We start from the raw sequence: 20,949 nt of genomic DNA on the forward strand, positions 1-20,949 counted from the left end.
CAATTAACTTTCATGTTCTCAAATGATTTAACTATAATGTTTGATCAGAAATTGACTGTCAGTTGGTACTTAGATTCATAATTTAATTGGCAATATAGTCAGATTGCCTATTAAGTGACAAAAATACTGTTTATATTTTGCACTTGAATTAGTATTAGATAAATAGCAAAAAGCATTTCCATCTGTAACTGTTTATAAAGTCAGTAGGAAGAATTAAATTGTTTGCATAAATTTAGGTCCTAATTCCTATATCCTGAATGTAACAGGTTCATAGTATTAAAGTTGCAATGCTAAAAAGTTATATATGTCGGGGCCAGAGATTTAGCTCAGTGGTCCTGCCGCCTGCCTTGCAAGTGCAAGGACTCGAGTTCAATAGCTGGTACCAAAAAAACCCACCAAAAAAACAAGTCATATGTCTTAGAAAAATTTAAAAAATGAAAGTAATTTTAACTCATTTTTTTCTTTTATATCTCTTCCAACAGTAAAAGCAAAAAGCCCTGGATTCATTTTGTAAATTGGATAACATGATTTATGTTATGATGTATATGTAGCAATTTCTATTATAAAATTTGGGTTAAAAATCTCCTGAACTTCATGACTTTGTGAGTTAATATGTTCTGTTTGAATATCTCAGGTACCTCTCTCTGGAGAATTGATTCTGATCTTGTGTATCTGGAAATTTTCTTTTATTAATTGTCTTGAAAGATTAGTGGGGTAAGTTAATGAGGCCAATCAAATTTCACAAGACAGTGCATAAACATTAATTCAGGGAAATACCTGCTTATTGTCTATGATAACTTTTCCCCACCTTTTGACTTCAAATGAGAATCAAGTTGCTTGGAAAGAGGGTAAAATGTTTGAATACTTCTCTTCCTCTCAAGACAAAGTATGGAGAATCATTCCTATCCCATTGTGCATTCATATGCACAGGTCACTCTTAACTAAGAGGGTGCTGGAAAAACACCTTTATATCTTATCTACTTCACAATATGTAGCTCAGCATCCATATATTTGTATCACCTGCTTTATGAAGTTTAAATTTAGGGTGGCTACTTTCTATAACATCAAGAAGGCATTTGCCTATATTTAATAAACTGTATCTAAATATACAATTTGCTATAAAACTTATTTCATGTATCTCTTTGATGCTGCCATTTTGTAATTTTCATTTATACATGGTAGCAGTTTCTAACTTTATGTACGGTTATTGTACTGCATCTCAATCTTAAACTTGTAACAATTTCTTTTTATATTACCTCTACAGAAGAAATTACTATTTTCAAAACTCTTCTAAGAATACTGATTAATATCAAAGATTATGATAATTTTAGCAAACATAGAAATAAGGTTAATATTTTAAGGCTAAATTTAACTTATTTTTAACATCATATATCCTCTCAGAAAAAAAAGTATTTATGATGCATATAAATTATAATAAATATAGGGGTTTTGTTCTATTTTTGTTTTTTAGTGACTTTTGGAAAATAAAGTCTGTCCTATAAAGGAGTAGCATCAATTCCTTTTCCCCTCTTCTCCCTGATTACTCAGGAATCATTACTGGGCTTCTGCTAGTTTTCAGTTTTTATAGAATGTTGATTAGAAATAAGGTCACCTTAATGTTCTTGGGATGAATGGAAAGGACTCACAAACACAGGACTATGACATTGATTATTGTGGAATTATTTTTTGGAACCAGATCAAAGAAATTTACCCATATGGGCTTAGAAATTTAGAAGACTATCTGTGTATCAATAAAAAGGGAAATTGTGGGAATGGGGAAAGACATTTGCAAGAACTTGTCAGTTGGCAGGAAGTTGCAAAAATTTGGAGAAAAGAGAATAGCAAAAGTCTCAGCATAAGTCCGAAGAGAATTCCATAAAAGTGGATTTGTTTGGCAATCAGTTTCCCTGGTCTCAAGATGCATATTTGCTTAGGGACTAAGAAGATTTATGAGAAAAAAAATCATCACTGTGTGTACCAAAACTTCTGGAACAATCATTGCAATTTAAGTGGATTTTAAAAGAACATTTTCTGAATGGTTTGTTATTTACTATACATTTTAAATAACTATATATTTTGTATTTGGCATTGTGGAAATAAAAAATCAAATCTGCATTTTTTTTGTCTTTTTGTTTCATGAATTTTTCTGTGGGTTTTTATAGGCTTCAATTTTCCTAAATTTTGTATTGGAAAAATCTACATAGCATACTATTTGTATTGGACAATCTTTATAGCACATCGGACAGTGAATATTTGTTTCATCCCAGTTTTAACTATATTTATATCATTTTATATATATATATATATAGAGAGAGAGAGAGAGAGAGAAAGAAACAGAGACAGAGACAGACAGAGAGAGAGCTCTAGATCTGGGCTGGGATCCTAGCTTCACTGGGTCCATATTGTGTGGTCAAAGGCAAATCACAGACTTCCAAGCCTATGGTACTGGACTTCCTGGATGAAATGTGGCTGTAATAATACATAGTACAGAAGGTCCCCCCAGATTTATTAATAAATGACAGATAAAATTTGTATGTATTTAAAATACACTATGTGAGTTTTGATCTGCTTATTCATTGATTACCATAATCAAGAAAGTCAATATATTCACCACTTTATATTAGTTACTGTTTTTTCTGTGTGGTAAGAACATTTCTGATATATTCTTGATGTATGCCAGGTATATAATAAACTTTTATTAATTATAAACATCATACTGTATGTTCCATCTCTAGAACTTATCATTCTATATAACTGAAAATTTAAATGGGGAGATATTGGACGAGGGGTACAAAATTTCATTTATGCATAGGACTCTAACACGGATGATATAAGATCATCTATGTAAGGTTAGTATTTCAGTGGTTAGTACATGGAACAAATCAATTCAAGTTAGTTATTTTTAATAATAGATCTGGCATTTGATACTGTGGAAAATTCTATTTATCCTGAGTTGGATAATTGAGTAATAGTTGCTGAACAGTCTATCCATTCTTCTATACCTAAAACTCAGTAATTCATAAAGAACAGAAATTTAGTCAGGTTCTGAAGGCTGAGAAGACCCAGATCACTGTGTCACAGGATCAGGTATCTACTGAGCGCCCCATCCTCCAGTGCAGGGATTCAGGGTCCTCACATGGCAGCACGGGAAGGACAGGAGAGCAGTGCTATATGAATTCTCTTTTGTATAGGCCTGGAACCCACTTATTTATTTTCCTTTAATTTAATTAAATTGGTACATTTTAGCTATGCAATATTATGCCATTCATCATTGGAAATCCATACCTTTACATAATCTCTCTTGGTTCTTTTTTTCTTTTTTTTTTTTTTTTTGGTACCAGGGATTGAACTTAGGTCCTTGTGCTTGTGAGGCAGGCACCAGAACCACTGAGCTAAATCCCTGGCTCTTGGTTCTTATTTTTTCCCTGTTTTCCTGCCTACCCTTCAAACCCTCCATTCCTCCCTATTTACAAAGACTTTGTTACCAGATTTTCATTTTCTCATATCAATTCCATTCCCTTCTTTCATTTTCCCTACCCCTCCCATTTCCCTTCCCCTTTGCCCCTTTTCTTCCTATTTCATATTATGTATTATACCTTTTAGTCCTTATTTACACTTTCAATTTCTCACACTAGAAAAACAATTCAGTATTTACACATGTGTGTCCTATTTATTTCAGTTAATGAGTATGGCCTCAATGTACATCCATTTAGCTATAAATATCTCTGATTTCTCCTTTTTTGTGGCTGTGTAGTACTCCACTTTATAAAAAAATTTTCTTTATCCACTCTCCAGTTGATGGGCAATTGGGTTGTTTCCAAGTTTTAGGTATCACAAATTGTGCTGCTATGAACATGGATGCATATGTATCACTATGGTATGATTCTTTTAATTCTTTGGGAAGATACCCAGCAGGGGAATAGCTGGGTCAAATGGGACTTCTAGTTCTAGTTCTTTGAGGTGTCTCCATACTGATTTCCAGAGTGGTTGCACCAGTCTACACTCCCACCAGCATTGGAACAGTGTTCCTTTTTCCCAACAGCCTTGCCAGCATTTGTTATTGGTTGATTTTATGATAGCAGCCATTCTTTCTGGGTTGAGGTGGAATCTCAGCATTGTGTTCTTTTGCCTCTCTCAAAAGACCAGTGATGTTGAACATTTTTTCATATGTTTATTTGCTATTTCTACTACTTTGTATGAGAAACGTCTGTTCATTTCAGATGCCCATTTTTGGATTGGGTCCTTAAATTTCGGAAGTTTGATGTTTTTTAAGTTCTTTATAGATTCTGGACAGTAGATCGTTGTCTGAGGAACAGCAGGTGAAAATTTTTGCCACATTGTGGATTGTCTCTTCACATTGCTGGTGGTTTTTCTTGCTGTGCAGAAGCTATTTAATAGGAAGAGATCCCACTTGCTGATTGTGCTAGTTCATGGGCAACTGGGGTTTTGTTCATAAAATCTTTTCCTACACCAATGTCTTTGAGAATTCTACCTAACCTCTGTTCCAGCTGCTTTAGTGTTTCTGTTTTAATATTTAGATCTTTAATCCATTTTGATTTTAGTTTAGTGCATGTTGAGAGATATAGGTCTAGTTTTAATCTTTGGCAAGTTGAATCCCAGTTTTTCCAGCACCATTTATTAAAGAGGCTAACTTTCCTCCAGTGAAGGTGTTTGTCCCCTTTGTTGAAGAAGAGGTGGCTGAGTGTGCCTGGAGTTGTTTCTGCATCTTTTAATTTGTTCCACTGGTCCTCCTGTCTGTTTCTTTGCTAGTACCATGCTGTTTTTAATCACAGTGGCTTTGTAGTATAGTTTCAAGTTGGGGGTTGTGATATCCCCTGCCATATCTCTTTTACCTAGAATTGCTTTTGCTATTCTGGGTCTCTTCTTGTTCCAAATGAATGTTTGGATTGTTTTCTCAAGGTCCATGAAGTATGCTTCTGGGATTTCAATTGAGATTGCATTGAATCTATATAGCAGTTTTGGAAGGATAGCCATCTTCGCTATGTTGACCTTTTCTACCCAGGAGCAGGGGATGTTTTCTATTTTCTAATATCATCCTCAATGTCTCTTTTTCAGAGTGTTATAGTTTTCAGAGAAGAGGTCTTTGATTTCTTTTGTTAGGTTGATTCCTAAGTATTTCAATTTTTTGGTCGCTGTTGTGAAAGGAATTGTTTGCCCTAATTCTCTCTCAGTGAGTCTGTTGTATGTGTAAAGGAAAGCTATTGATTTTTGTATGTTGACCTTGTATCCAGCTACTATACTGAATTTGGTGATTAAGTCTAGAAGACTTTTGGTGTTGAGTTCTTGGGGTCTTCTAAATAGAGTATCATGTCATCTGCAAATAATGACAATTTGACTTCTTCATTTCCTATCTTTATTCCTTTTATTTCTTTCTCTTGTCTAATTGCTGTGGCTAATGTTTCCAAAACTATATTGAACAGGAGTGGTGATGGTGTACATCCTTGTCTTGTTCCTGATTTTAGTGTGAAGGATTTCAGTTTTTGACCATTTAGTATGATATTGGCTGTTGGTTTTTTGTAGTTGGCTTTTATCAGATTGAGGTAGAGACAATCTATTCCAATTTTTTGTAGGGTTTTATCATAAATGCATGTTCGATTTTGTCAAATGCTTTTTCTGCATCTATTGAGATGATCATATGGTTTTTGTTCTTTGCTCTATTGATATAGTGTTTTACATTGATTGATTTGCATTTGTTGAACCATCCCTGCATACCTGGGATGAATCCCACTTGGTGAGGGTGTATGATCTTCTGCATTCTATTTGCCATTATCTTATTAAGGATTTTTGCATCTATGTTCATTAGTGAGATTACCCTATAGTTCTCTTTTTTTCAGCTGGGTCTTTCTCTGCTTTGGGGATCTAGGTGATGCTTGCTTCCAGGAATGAAATTGGGGGTATTGCTTCCCTTTCTATTTCATTGAAGAGTTTAAACAGTAGTGGCTGTAGTTCCTCTCTATATGTCTTGTAGAATTCAGCAGTGAAGCTATCAGGACCCAGGCTTTTCTTAGTTGGTAAGTTATTTTTTTAAATAACTTTATTGTCAAACACACACACATACAAAAATTAAAACCATTCAAAGAAGAACAATGCAAAGGGGAAAAAAACTGGAATAATATTAAAATACAGTAGAATTCAATGAAAACGAAACTGAAAAGCACTTAACCATTTTTCCATATAACTTAAAAAAAATCTCAAACACCAAGACACCAGAGGTTGTGATTTATTTCAGAAAGATCCCGAAAACCAACATTGAACAAATAGTGGTCTGGAAAAAAACTCCAGTTAGCAGAATCCACATAAGCCAAGCTTCTCCCTAGTTTAAATTTCTATACAGTCATATGACATGCAATGGAAACACAATCCAAGAAATATGTTATTAGGCCATTTCATCCATGCATATCCTTAATTACACTTTCAGCTTCTCACACTAGAGAAACTATTTGGTATTTACACATACGGGTTCTATTTATTTCACTTAAGAGTATGGCCTCAATGTGCATCCATTTAGCTATCAATGTCTCTAGTTTTTCGTTCTTTATGGCTGAGTAGTACTCCATTTTATTAAAAAAACACATCTTCTTCATCCAGTCTCCAGTTGATGGGCACTTGGGCTGTTTGCAAGCTTTACCTATTAGAAACTGTACCGCTATAAACATGAGGGCACGTATATCTCTGTGGTATGATTCTTTTAATTCTTTTGGGAAGATACCCAGCAGGGGAATAGCTGGATCAAATGGGACCTGTATCCCTAGTTCTTTGAGGGATCTCCATACTGATTTCCACAGTGGTTGCACCAGTCTGCCCTCCCCCCAACAATGGAGAAGGGTTCCTTTCTCCCCATACCCCTGGCCAGCATTTGTTATTGGTTGATTTCTTAATAGCAACCATTCTTTCTGGGGTGAAATGGAATCTCAGTGTTGTTTTCATCTGCATCTCTCGAATGACCAGTGATGTTGAACATTTTTTCATATGTTTCTTTGCTGCTTTTACTTCTTTGTTTGAAAAATGTCTGTTACCAACTTATTTGGTAAGTTTTTAATTACATTTTTAATTTCATTGATTGATATTGGGTGGTTTAGAATTTTTATGTCTTCTTCATTCAACTTTGGTAATTCATACATATCTAGAAATCTGTCCATTTCTTCTTTGTTTTCCATCTTATTGGCATATAGGTTCTCCAAGTAGGTATTGATGATCCTATGGACTTCTGCTGGGTCCATTGTAATTTCATACTTTTCATTCCTAACTGCATGGATTTGGGCCTTTTCTTTCCTTTTCCTCATAAGGTTAGCTAAGGATTTGTCAATTTTGTTTATTCTTTCCAAAAACCCACTCTTGGCTTCATTGATTTTTTTTTTTGTATCATTCTGTTAGTCTCCATTGCATTGATTTTTGCCCTGATCTTTATAATTTCCTCCCTTGTATGAACTTGGGGTTTGTCCTGCTCTTCTTGTTGTAGAGGCTTAAGGTTCAGCATCAGGTTGTTTAATTGGGCTCACTGGGTTTTCCTACTATGAGTATTCACTGCTATGAATTTCCCTTGTAAGACTGCTTTCATTGGGTCCAATAGATTTCAAAATGCATTGTCATTGTCATTTAATTGTAGTCACTGTCTGATTTCTTCTTTAATTTCCTCTGTGACCCATTGGTTATTCAAAAGTGTGTTGTTCAATTTCCAAGTATTTATGAAATTCTTGTGGTTTCTTTTGCTATTGATCTCCAATTTCATTGCCATCACACTATGGTCTGATAATATACAGGGGATAACTTCAATTCCTTTGCACTTATTTAAACATGTTCTATGAGCGAGTATGTGGTCAATTTTGGAGAATGACCCATGTGCAGCTGAAAAGAATGTGTATTTTGATTTTGTGGCATGGAACACTGTAAACATCCTTTAAGTTCATTTGTTCAAGAGTTTGATTGAGTTCTAGTATTTTGCTGTTTATTTTTTGTCTAGTTGATCTATTTCTGACAGTAGGGTATTGAGGTCCCCCACTACTATTGTATTAGTCCTTATATGATTTTTCATGTTCTTTCGTATTTGTTTTTTGGTTGTTGTTGTTTTGTTCTGTTTTTCTAACTTGAAGATTTATTTTTGTAACTTTTTGAAACAGAGAAAATGACACACTCTTGGGGAAGTAGGGTGGAAGCAGGCCCCAGTAATTGATCATGACAGCACCTGGAGTTGAGGCCTGACTAGGAGGGCAATCACTGCCACACAGCACAGGGGACAGCTACTATCTGAGGCTTGGCAGGCCATTCCCATGCCACGCAAAGCTGCTATAGTTCCAAGTCATAAAAATCTTCCAGCTCATCATGAAACAAGTTCCACTCATCCTCAGAGTCAGTCAGCTCATCATCCCCACCTCCAGCCAAAAACATAAGCAACATCTCGCCCAGGTCAAAGGTGACAACCTCCTCTTCATTATTGTCAAAGGAGCTGCTGTTTTCTCTTTCCTCTATGAGCTCCCAGAAGTGGTTCCTCCATTGGGCCTGGTATCTGTTTGATGTTCCCACTTTCTGTCTCTGTGGCTCCTCTCTATGGGCATCAGGGTACGGATGCTTATAAAAGCTGTTCCCTCCAAATGGTCAGCTCCCACAGCCTTCATCAAAAGCATGCCTTGTTGCTCATGGCCTCCTTGTATTTCTGAATGAATTTCTGCTTCTCTTCTTTCTCCTCCATCCAGTACTCACTTGGAATGACAAAGTTAGATGTGATCTGGCATTTGGGGCAGGACTTTATGATTTTGCTTTCAAACTGCTTAGCATTCCTCCACTTGAGAATACACTTGAGATAGTAGGTGTGGTTGCAGTTGGAGAGGATGCCGAGGTGGCACTGGCTGGGGTTGGCTTTCTCGTACACCACCTCCATGCAGATGCCACACACCATGTCCTTGCTGTACTACATGGCAAAGGACAGCTCCATGTCCTTCTTGTGGGCCTCAATGCAAGATTTTATATGCTGGGACCTCTGGGCTGTATCCACCCATGCAGGACTGCAGCCCACACATGTCACAGGCATCACCATGCAGGTACACACAATTCTCCTTGTAGTAGTACTCTCCCACAGGGGCATAGGAGCAGAGCTGCTTCTTGGTCTCCACTGCAGCCGGCTCCTTCTCAGACTCTGCCTTGGGCACGGAGCCCTGCACCGGAGCCTCTGTGCAGGCAGGGGCAGTGGGGCAGCAGTAGGGCTGCCCAGGCATAAACTCCATGGCATTCACCCAGTCCTCAGACCCTGCGCCTAGGTCCTGGAAGTGCGCATTTCTGGACTCGGCCTCGCCCATTTTAATCTCCATGGGAGCCTTGAGGTGGCAGCAAGGGATGGTTTTGCAGGTAGATCTGTAGCACCTGCTTCTTCCTGTTTCAATGGCTTGCTGTGCTCATATCTGCAGCGGTCTCCACACACAGTACCCTGGCTGGAAATACTTGCACACTACACCATAAGGACTGTCGGAGAGGTCATGGGAGTAGCGACAATTATATCCTTCCTTAAAAACCCCATGCATTAAATACCTGCCAGTGACCTGCTTGGTCCAGCTGCGGCCCCTGTGTGGGACTGTGTGATTCAAAAGTTAATTACTCCCCTAGGTTCTGTTGTAAATTTGATGGTTGGAGTGTGTTTGCCTCCAGACAATAGACAATCAGTAATAGGGCGAGATTACTCAGCCATCTGTTTGCCCTAAATCCAAATGTCCCGGGGCCCAGTATCTATAGGACAATCTGTAAACAGGGTGGTCATAACTGTCAGTCAGGATGTCTACTGACCATCAGCATGTGACAGTGAGCCATTAACCTTTGTTCTTTTTTTTTCTGTGAATCCACATGTTAAACGCCCCCTTAACCCCCTATAAAACAACCTCGGACTCTGAGCCAGGGGCCTCTCTAAGCTATTTTGCTTTGGGAGTGCTGTCTGGCCAGACTAATAAAGGTCTGTTTTCCCACCATGGCCGGTGTGTTCCTTCCCGGGTGGTCCTCGCTGTAGTCAGCTCCTTGGAGCGTTTGGTAAGGCCTTGGTCTTACATTCTGGAGGCACCCCTGGGATCCCCGGGTGTGCTCCACTTCAGCTCCTTGGAGCATTTGGTAAGGCCCTTGGCCTTACATTCTGGAGGCACCGCTGGGATCCCTGGGTGTGCTTCACTATAGTCAGCTCCTCGGAGCTTTTGGTAAGGCCCTCGGTCTTACACCTGCTGCTGTCCCTGCCACTCCTCCCCCCCCCCGCCCCGACCCTGGCGACAGGCCCAGAAGGTGGGTAGAGGGGTGAGGGAGGCAGCTGCTGCTCCGCCATTACTTTTTATCCCACACAGCAGTGGCCCCGGAACTTCCGGGATCACAGAGTTCCTGTCCAGCTCGCTTCCCTACTTGGGAACGTGCTGCTGCTGCTGCTCCGCTCAGGAGACTACGGAGCCCTTAAAAGTCTCACTGGCCTCTTGCTTCTTCCCAGGTTGTTCTGGAGCAACTTGCTTTCTCCACCATCAGAATCGCTATCTGAGAGAAGAAATCCCTTGATGCTAGGCACTTGTGAGATCCACAACCGACTGCTTCTAGTATTCGTTTTATAAATTTGGCACACTAGTGTTTGGTGCATAAATATTTATGATTGTCTTCTCTTCCTCTTGGATTGTTCCCTTTACAAGGATGTAGTGTCTTTCTTTGTCTCTTAATCAGTGTTGGTTTGAAATCCACTTGATCTGCAAGGTGGGTAGCTATGCCTGCTTTTTTTTTTTTTTTATCTCTTGCGTTCCTGTCACATGGAGCATTGTTTTCCACAATTTAACTTTCAGTCTATGAGTTTCTTTTTGAACTGTGTTTCTTGTATGGAACATATTGTTGGCTCTTGCTTCTTCACCCATTCTGCCAGTCTATTTCTTTTGATTGGTGAATTGAGACCATTAACATTGACAGTTATAACTGATATGTATTGACTTATCCTTGGCATGACTTTTTCTTTTTGTTGGAATCTCCCCCTTTCCATTTAATATCTTGTCATGTCCAATGGATTCAATCTTTGGTGTTTCATGGTGTTGTGATCCTCATTGTCTTTTCCTAGGATACTGTCTAAAATTTTTTGTAATGTTGGTTTTGTATTCATGAAGTTCCTAAGGTGCTCTTTGTCGTGAAAGTATCTTATTTCTCCAGCAATTTTGAAAGATAGTTTCACAGGATACATCAATCTAGGTTGGAGGCTGTTTTCCTTTAGGGCTTGGAATACATCTCTCCAAGCTCTTCTTGCCTTGAGGATTTGCACTGAGAAGTCTGGTGTGATTCTGATGGCTTTCCTATCAGATTTGTTTCTTTTCTCTAACTGGTTGTAGAATGTTGTTCTTCTGTTGGGTTCTGGAATCTTAACAATTATATGCCTATGTGTAGAATTTTTTTTGATCATGGCTAGTTAGAGTCCTCACTTATCTGTATGTCAAATTCTTTTACCCTGCTTGGGAGGTTTTCTGCCATCACTTTTGTGAAAAGTTTTTTTAATGTCATCTGCATCCTCTCCTGTTTCTTCATTGACTGTGCTCAGTCTTATGTTATTCTTCTTTGCATCATCTAGCAGCTGCTGGATTGATTTCTTCTCATCCCTTACAATTTTAAAGCAATTTTTCTTTCCTGGCCCTTAATTACAATCTTATCTTCTGTATCTGAAATTCTGTCCTCACATTGTCTCATTCTGTTGCACAGACTTTCAATGGAGTTTTTAATCTGAAAATCTGTTTGCATCTGTTTTATGGATTCCACTTGTTTCCTATGTTGAGATTCCATCATGTTCCTCAGCTCCTCTATTTTTTTTATCTATGTCTGCTCTAGATTTATTAATCATGTCTTGCACTATGGGCACAATCTCTGCTGTTATCTCAGAAATTATTTCTGATTTCATTTTTTCCAGGTCCTCTTTTGTTGCCAGGTCAGGGAGTCCAGGTGGTTGAGTATCAGAGTGTTCCATCTCATTTCCCTTTTGGGTTGCTGTAGGTGATCTGGAAGTCTGGTTTTGAGGCTTGTTTATGTGTCTTCTCATTTCGAAGCAGGGCGGGGGGGTGGCTGCTATTGGCGCCTGTGCAGCTCACCTCCTCTGCACTGGGAGCTGTTTTACAGGGGCCAGGAAGCCTTCTCCTCTGTGCTGAGAGTGTGGCTCCAGCCCCTTGATCCCACTTATGAAGGAGGAGCCACCATAGCCTAATGAACTCTTACAGATTCCATCTTAGTACTCTCACATTGACCTTAAATTTCATCACCTGAACTTTAGAGAGGACATTTTCATACCATAGAATGTAGATATCCAGTCATTTGGGTTTTTTATACAACTATAGAATCTTCATTTCATTTAGCTTTTTTCTCAAAATAAGTTTCTCTTCTCACTAATGTTTTATAGAATACCAAGCTTCCCCTTTGTTTATAAGCTTAGGTTACTTTGAATTGAAGAAAGTTGTTGATTCCAGTACATATTTGCTCATGAGTTGTGTTTGGAGGGGTTAGCTTCTATATCCAAACCATGATTGTATTTATCTGTGGCACTGCTTCAGCAAATTTATTATAGTGAGTATTTTTCCTCATGTTATTCTATTCTTCAGTCTAAGAGTTTATATGGATCCAAAATGTGATGAAGATACTTCTGTTCTACCCCCTCCCAATTCTCTTTTCCCATTTTTACAAATCTGACTTCTTTCTAAGTAGACTTTCAGCCTTAGGGTGACAATAGCATCTACATTTACTCAGGGATAAATAATATTAGGGAAGAAGAAGGAAGTGGAGAAGGTACCTATAAAGGCAAAAATGGAAATGACTTACTATAGAATGCCTACAAGGGAGTGACTTGGATTTCTTGTTTTTATACTTTCCTATTTTGTTTAGGGAGGATACAAAATATAGTGTTCTTATTTTATAGGTGAATACATTTGATCCCCTCTAACCCTTGCCTCTCTTATATATAGTTCTCCTCTGCCTTAGTATCTGGGTTCTATTCCATTCAGTTCTTTGTACATTGTCCCATTAGATATTGGAAGAACAAATGTCAACTAAAAAGAAAAGGTACTCCAAATAATGGAAGTTCCTAGTCCTAGGAAAAGGAAAGCCTTCAGACATGAGAAAGAGGAATCAAGAAATGATTAAGAGATTTTACACATTGAGAAGTAGGATTTTTGCTGTAAAAACCCCAAAAGGCAACAAGACAAGGAACAGAAGTTTCCCTCAGAGGAAAAGAAAAGGCAAAGGAAGCTTATGTCTTGGCAGAAGAGAGGAACAAATATGGGAGTTTCCAGAGTTGACTGATGAGCTCATGAGAGGTTTACTGTGGAGAAGGAAAGATTTATGACACAGATACCCTGACTGCTCTTGTTAGGGTTTAGAGTTTGAATGGATATTGCAGCCCAACCTCACTTTGTCTGTGGAGCAAATAACTGCAGAAATTAAGCCAAGAGTGCAAGAAGAGGTGCTGGACCACACTTCTGACAATGGCTCCTACAGAAGCAAATTACTTTCATCTGTGGAACCTCAGGATTCTTGGAAGTAAGTGAAGTATACACAGAAAACTTCTTGCAGCTTTACACAAAGAAAAATAGGAAAATGTCTCTTAGTAAGTTGAGTAATTTGGAACTAAGAGTGACATGGGTATCTTTATTTGGCAGGAACAAATAGTTACACAAATGCAATTCAAGTACTTTTGGGAAGAAGTTGAGTGAAAGTGTCTAAATTTTGACTCATGAGTATTATGTCTTTCTTCAGGTTTGGAGAGTTTTTGTCATTATTTAAGTGAGCTGTGTATTCATTCTTTTCCTAATACTTCTTAAGTTCCAGTGACCTGAAACTTATCTCTGTATTTTTTAAAATTTCACCATACCTCCTTAAAATAACTATTTAGAATTCACATCAGGGGATCATATATCTCCACCTCTGTAGTGTCAGTTACTGACACCTCATTTTGTCGATTTGATGTTGTTTCCTAATTGTTCTGATATCGATTGGGCCTCAATATCTACACATTGAATATGTAGACATTTGTTACAGTCTCTGACATTAGCTCTGGTTTTGATTGTCCTTCTCTGCTAGGCTTGTCCAGAAATTCTGAGCAAAGTGTCCATGTGCTTAACCTGTTAAGCTACAGATTTTGCACTGCTGGAGAAGTACACTAAGCTGGCAGTGAAGTTCACAAATTGGCTCCTATAAGCCCTGCTCCTGCTCTGGTTCTGTTTCTAGCTCTGTTTGGTAGGCCAGCCTGCTGGCACTCAAAATGCTTCCCTAGAGAGATGGCCAAAGGCAACCTCATGCAAAGAATTTTTAAATGGTGGGGAATTCACATGACTACCTTCAATTCTGTTTTTCTACTGTAGAAATAGCTGCTGTTTTGCATTTGTAGATTAATCCTAACAGCCAGGATGAAACCCACTTGATCATGGTGAATGATCTTTTCAGTTCGCTGTTGAATTCAGTTGGCTAATATTTTGCTGAGGAGATTTGTACCTATGTTGATCAAGGATAGCTTTCTTTGCTGTTGTGCCATTGCCTGGTTTGATATGAGGGCAATGTTATCCTCATAGAATGAGTTTGGAAGAATTCCAGCAGAATGTTTCACAAGTAGTTTGGGGAAAAGGCAACACAGTCTGAGAATGGTTCTGTTTACTGTCTGATCACACTTTTTCTTGGCTCTATTTTGAGGGAAAATAAAACTTCCTTCCCTTGTTTTGTGATATTCTTGGAAATCCTTTTTTTCTGCATAGATCTTCTAAGTTATAGGGTCAAAAACAGGTGAAAATAGAGTTAAGATGTGTTATGTACATCTTAACCAACTCCCCACAGGGAATGTAAACTTCATGTAGTACAAACATGTCAAAATAAAAATCAAATTTTAATAAAAAATAAATTTATAAACATTAAAGTCATACCAACCATCTTAGGGACCACAATGTTATAAAATGATGTTTACAAATCATTGAAATTAAGCAAGCTGGTCCAGAACAAGAGGAATAAGAAATTCCTTGGGGCAAATAAAAATGGAATTACTGCACACCAAATCCTATGGGATAAAACAAAAGGAGTTCTAATTGGGAAAGTATAATAATAAACACATATATCATAAAAAAAGGAAATTACCAAATAAACAACTTAATGTTGCAATCAAGGAATCAGTAAACCATGAAGGCATTTCACTTAAAATTAGTGTAAAGAAAGAATAAAGATGAGAGGAAAACAAAACAGTAATTAAAAATCTCAATGAAAAGATCAAAGAAACAGAATTAGTTTCTTATAAGGTTAAAAAAAACCTCCAATAAATCTTTAGCTAGATTAACTAAGCAAAAGGAGAAAAGGCCCAAATAACTAAAATCAGAAAAAGGAGAAATAAAACCGATACCATGTAAATACAAAGGATCACAAGGGAATATCATGACTAATTATGTACTCAAACTTTTAAAATTCTGTAGAATGGATAAATTGAAGGGCATATACAATCTACTAAGATTTAATTATGAAGAAATGCAAAATCTGAACAGGTTAATAGTAACTAATTACATTGAAATAATAAAATATGTCTTCCTTCAAAGAAAACTCTTGGACCTGATGGCTTCACTACTGAGGTCTACAAAGCATTTAAAAAACTACTGTTCTTTAAATTAATATTCTAGAACTGTTTCCAAAACAATTGAAGAGGAAGGAATTCTTCCAAAATCATTCTTGGAGGACACTATTTCCCTGACACTCAAACTAGATAATGTCACAATAGAGAAGAAAATGATAGGCCAATGGTAATGTGGAAAAAAATTATGTGCATTTTCACAATTATATTGAGCATATTACTGGAAGTAACCAAAGCAATTAGGTAAGAGAAAGAAGAAAAAGGCTCCCAAATGGAAAAAGAAGTTAAATTGCACCTGTTTGCAGGTGACATGATCTTATATTAGAAAAACTAAAAGTCTCTAAAAGTAAACTTTTAGAACTAATAATCAAAGTAGTATTTTAATGATACAAATCAACATATAAAAATCAAAAGCAATTACTATACATGCTAATAATGAATGATGAGATAACAGAAATTAATGAAACAATCCATTTTATAATAGAAAGAAGGTCTAAGTATAAATTTAACCAAGCTGGAGAAAGATCTCTCCAGTGAAAATTAAAACTGATAAAAATTGAAGAAGACACAAATAAATGAGAACATATCCAAGTTCTCATAAGAATAAGTATAAGTATTGTTGAAATATCCATACTACCAAAAATGATCTACCTATTCAGTGGAATTCCTCATAAAATACCAATTACATTCTTCCCAGAAATAGAAAAAAATCCAAAACCTTCATATTGAATCACAAAAAGACCGCACATAGACAAAGTTATCTTAAAATAAAAACAGAGAAAAAGCTGATTAGTTAACATTACCTGTCTTCAAAGTGTTCTCCAAAGCTGGAGAAAACCCAAACAACGTGATAGCGCATAAAAATAGAAGTATAGACCACTGAAAAATAATAGAAAGCTCCAAAATAACTCCACGCATATATAATCGACTATTTTTTTTAATGTAGATGGGAAGATCACACATTGGATGAATGAATAGTTTCTTCAGCAAATGGTGTTGAGAAAACTGAAGAATGTAATTATAGCCTTATGTTTCACCATATACAAAAATCAACATAAAGTGGACTAAAGATGTGAATGTATGTCCAGAAACTGAAACTACTGGAAGAAAATATAAGGGAATTATTTGCTGGTCTGAAAACACCTGAAAATCCCAACAACAAAAATTAGTCATGGGATTATAAGTGGAAGTACATCAAACTTAGCAGCTTCTGCACAGAAATAGAAACAATAAATAGAATGAGACACCTATAGGTTGGAAGAACATAGTTACAAATTATATATCTGATTAGGGCTTAATATACAATGTATATGAAAAACTCAGGCAACTAAGTAACAGAAGCAACACAATTTTTTTAAAAGTTCACAAGACCTGGATCGGCATTTCCCAAAACCATACAAATAGTCAACAAGTACATAAAAAAAATGCTTATCATTACTAATCATTAGAAAAATTCATATTAAAAGGACAAAGAGATAGCAACTTAGCACAGCACAACTATTTCAAGAAATAAAATTTTGATGAGAATGTAAATTAGTACACTGTTGTTGGGAATGTAAATTATTGCACCCATTGTTGAAAAAAATAGTATGGAGATTCCTTAGACCATTAAAACAAGAAGTGCCATAAGATCCACTAATTCCACTATTGGGGATATAACCAAAGGCAATAACATCCATATGTCAAAAAATATCTGTACCCCTGTATTTTTTGCAGCATTACTTAGAATAGCTAAGAAATGGAAACAACTTAAGTGTCCATCAATAGATGAAGGGATAAAAAATGTATTATTACGCAAGTGAGTAGTATTCAACCATATAAAATAAAAGAAACTCTGCCCTCTGTGATCACAGGGATCAAACTGGAGGACAGTATGTTGAGAAAAATAAGCTAGGCATAGAAAAGTAAATTCTGCCTAATTTCAGTCACCTATGAAAGTAGAACAGTTGTTCGGACAAAGGTAGAGGGTGGAATAGTGGTTACTAGAGGCTGGGGAGATGTTAATCAGGTGAGCTGTAAAGACTTTAGTTGGAGGTTACATATTTACAATGAGATAGCATGAGTAAGTTCAAGGAATTTGTACAGTAGGTAACTATAGCTAGCTGTGTTCATGGAAAATGGTAGGAGAGTGGATGTTAAATATTCTTGCCACAAAAAAATGTAACTATTTAAAGTCATATATCAGTTATTTAGATAATTTTCATTATGTTGTACATGATATGCATATACATTGCTATTTGCCAATGTAAAAAAAATAGAATTATGCTGTTTATTTATTTTATATTATACTTTAAATCTTTTAAATTAGGATTACAAATGTTTATTCATTGTTATTAATTAATGCAATATTTTAATTTTTCAATTACCATTCAAAACTGCAGTTTTCCTTGAATTAATGTACAATTGCAAAATGTAATCCATCTTTCTTGAAGAGTGAATTCCCTGGTCCGTCAGTCTTAATTGGAGCCAAGTGAACAGAGTAAAGGTCATCTTTACAAAATGATCTTTACAAAACAGTTCTCCTATCCCATACATATAAGTTGCTAACACAGATACAATTTCATTTATTTTATTTTATTTTCCTGTACTGGGGATCAAATTCAGGATGTTGTGCTCGCCAGGCAGGTGTGGTGCCACTGAACTCTATCACTGGCCCCCCAATTTCCTTTTTTGTAATTCATTAAATTTATTGAAACATTCTAGGTAAACAATATGCTGACATTCATTATTGGGAATATGTGCCTTTACATAATATATCTTGGTTATTTTTTCTCCATTCCCCTGCCCTCCCTTCACCCCCTCCACCCCTCCTTATTTACAAAGACTTTGTTTCCATTTCTTCCTTTTCTTATATTTATTCCTTTACCTTCTTTTCTTTTCCGTCCCTCTCCAACTTCCCCTACTCTTTAGACCTTTTATTTCTATTTTACTTTATCAGTTATACATTTTGATCCTTATTTACACTTTCAGTTTCTCACACCAGAGATACTATTCAGTATTTACACATGTATGTCCTGTTTATTTCAGTTAAAAAGTATGGCCTCAATGTGCATCCATTTAGCTATAAATGTCTCTAGTTTCTCATTCTTAATGGCTGAGTAGTACTCTATTATATATAAAAAAAATCTTCATTATCCAGTCTCCAGTTGACTGTTGCAATTAGACTGTTTCCAGCTTTTAGCTTTATAAACTGCCTCTATGAACATGAGCACACATATATCGTTGTGGTATGATTCTTTTAATTCTTTTGGGAAGATACCCAGCAGGGGAATAGCTGGGTCAAATAGGATCTCTAATCTTAGTTTTCTGAGCTATCTCCTGACAGATTTCCACAATGGTTGCTTGAGTCTACACTCCCACCAACAGTGGAGAAGTGTTCCTTTTTCCCCCACAACCCCTCCAGCATTTGTTTTTGGTTGATTTGATAGCAGCCATTCTTTCTGGGGTGAGGTAGAATCTCTGTGTTTTTTTCATCTGCATCTCTTGAATGACCAGTGAAGTTGAACATTTTTTTGTATGTTTATTTTCTATTTCTACATCTTTATTTGATAAATGCCTGTTCATTATAGATGCCCATTTTTGGATTGGGTCTTTAAATTTAGGAGGTCTGATTATTTTAAGTTCTAAACTAAAATTTAAAGGGATTAAAGCTCTAAATATTAAAACAGAAACACTAACCCATCTGGGAGAGTGGTTAGGTAGGACTCTTGGAGGCGTTGGTGTCGGGAAAGATTTCATGAACAAAACCCCAGTAGCTCATGAACTAGCACAAACAATCAACAAGAGGAATCTCTTCTTATTAAAAAAGCTTCTGGGGCTGGGGATTTAGCTCAGTGGTTCCGGCGCCTGCCTCACAAGAGCAAGGTCCTGAGTTCGATCCCCAATACCAAAAAAAAAAGCTTCTGCACAGCAAGAGTAACCACCAACAGTGTGAAGAGACAACCCACAATATGGGAAAAAATTTTTATCAGCTGTTCCACACATACAATTTCTATCAATTCCTCACTTCCAGGTCGATAGCATCCAGTTATAAACTCTTCACTGCAAAGATACTGAGTGGTAGGAAAATATTAACTGATATTTATTCTACAGAAAGCTACAAGTAGTTATAACTCTAGTTGAGTTACAAATGGTTCTTTTCAAGCAATTTTCCATCTTAGGTTTCATTTTTCTCCTGGCCTGGAAATGCAAGTTAAAATTGTGGTTGCTTCAATAATCTTGAATTTGTGCTTTGTGGAAAGGATAATGTGGGAGATAAAAATTTTTATGTAGATTTTATTTAAGCCCATAATCTTGTCTTCCAGTATTATAAACTATTCAGCATACATGTAATAAGGAGTTATTCATAATTTAGGTGAGTCTCTAAGGTATAGAATTTATGAAATCCAAGACCAACTTTAGTTCACTTTAGTTACAGTAATATAAGCTCTTATTGCTGTGAACATTTTGTTTCCTTACAAACATATAAGCTTAATAATTTATTAAACTAATCATGTCATTTATCTAAATGAAAAGCTTACTAAAGCAAGAAAATAATAGATAAAATCTCAATTAGGTTTGGAAAGCAAATCTATTATTTAATTGCATTAAAAATTTATTGTAACCTGTATTTTATCCCTGGCAATATAGGAATACACTTTCAATGCTTTAATTATAAAATTAAAACTTTTTCAAGTTTTTTATTTAAAATTCAAAATATTGGTTCCAGTTATGGTAAACTTGAAATCTATGTAATCTTTCTTAATACTTTCAAAGGAGGAGGGCATTTGTATATTCAAATTATTTTTAGCCTGTAATACTATTGATGTAATTTATTTTTGTTTTACTTTTTTCAAAAAAGTTTAAGTACAAAGAATGATAAAATATTTTCTTTAAATAAAACAAGCCATGCTCATGGCTGGATAAGAAATTGATGGAGTAATGGGATGGACTATGTGGTAATCGACAATAGAGAAATATGTACATAATAGAAGAGCTTGCTTCCAATCACCTTTTCCCCTCAGTGAACTCAGAGAGCAGTTTGCTTGCTTATCCATATGTGTGTGTATCTGTAGATATATAGATATATGTATATCTATTTCAAACATTTAAAATATTTGTACATTTATATGTGTTGATTTTTATTCTAAACTGTGGATGTTTACTTATGACAATAGTTTCCCTTACTATATTTTCTAAATTTCAATTTCATCTAATATGTTTGATAGATGAGTGGTGTAGGTAAATTTTATTTGTTTTTCTAAACTTTGTTTTCCTCACTTTACTGGGGTAATTTAGGGAAACCAGAAATCATTTTGGGATTAGTTAGTCTAGAAGACTTTTACCCTACAGTGTGATGACTTTTTATACTGTTTTTTGCTCTA

The 20,949-nt window shown here is 36.3% G+C and overlaps 1 pseudogene; it reads right to left on the reverse strand.

The window, feature by feature from the left end:
* Nucleotides 1-8,203: 8,203 nt before the first annotated feature.
* Nucleotides 8,204-9,647, reverse strand: LOC101703130 (E3 ubiquitin-protein ligase makorin-1 pseudogene; annotated as a pseudogene).
* Nucleotides 9,648-20,949: the final 11,302 nt, after the last annotated feature.

This window comes from Heterocephalus glaber, unplaced genomic scaffold, assembly GCF_053883595.1.
Source record: "Heterocephalus glaber isolate CG9 unplaced genomic scaffold, H.glaber_assembly_v1.0 deba00001454, whole genome shotgun sequence".
Taxonomy (NCBI): Eukaryota; Metazoa; Chordata; class Mammalia; order Rodentia; family Bathyergidae; genus Heterocephalus; species Heterocephalus glaber.